Source organism: Trichechus manatus, unplaced genomic scaffold (assembly GCF_000243295.1).
Source record: "Trichechus manatus latirostris isolate Lorelei unplaced genomic scaffold, TriManLat1.0 scaffold00061, whole genome shotgun sequence".
NCBI classification, from domain to species: Eukaryota; Metazoa; Chordata; class Mammalia; order Sirenia; family Trichechidae; genus Trichechus; species Trichechus manatus.
This window is the reverse complement of record NW_004443997.1, coordinates 4,694,251-4,694,604: the sequence shown is the minus strand read 5'-3', so window position 1 is coordinate 4,694,604 and position 354 is coordinate 4,694,251.

Sequence of the window (354 nt, the reverse complement as noted above, 5' to 3'; positions counted from 1 at the left end):
CCCTTCCCTGGAACTTTTCCAACCTCGTCCCTGGCCCATGCCAAAGTTCTCAGAAATCTGGTAAGCAAGTCCACAGGAGTGAGCAGAAATGTAATTATAACTGTGCCTGGGAGTCTATTTCAGAACCTGAGAGCAGAAACCCCACACTCTCCAAAGGTGCCGTTCTTCGTGATGCAGTGCTAAATAGCTTTGAGGTCAGACAAAGCTGGAGTCAACTCCCAGCTCTGTCTGATCGCACCAGCCAGGCTACCTTGGGCAGGGGACGTCACCTCTTCAACCTTCTGTTTCCTCATCTGTGAAACGTAAAATAATACTGACAGTGAAGAACTCTTAGTAATTATCTTAATTGTTGAT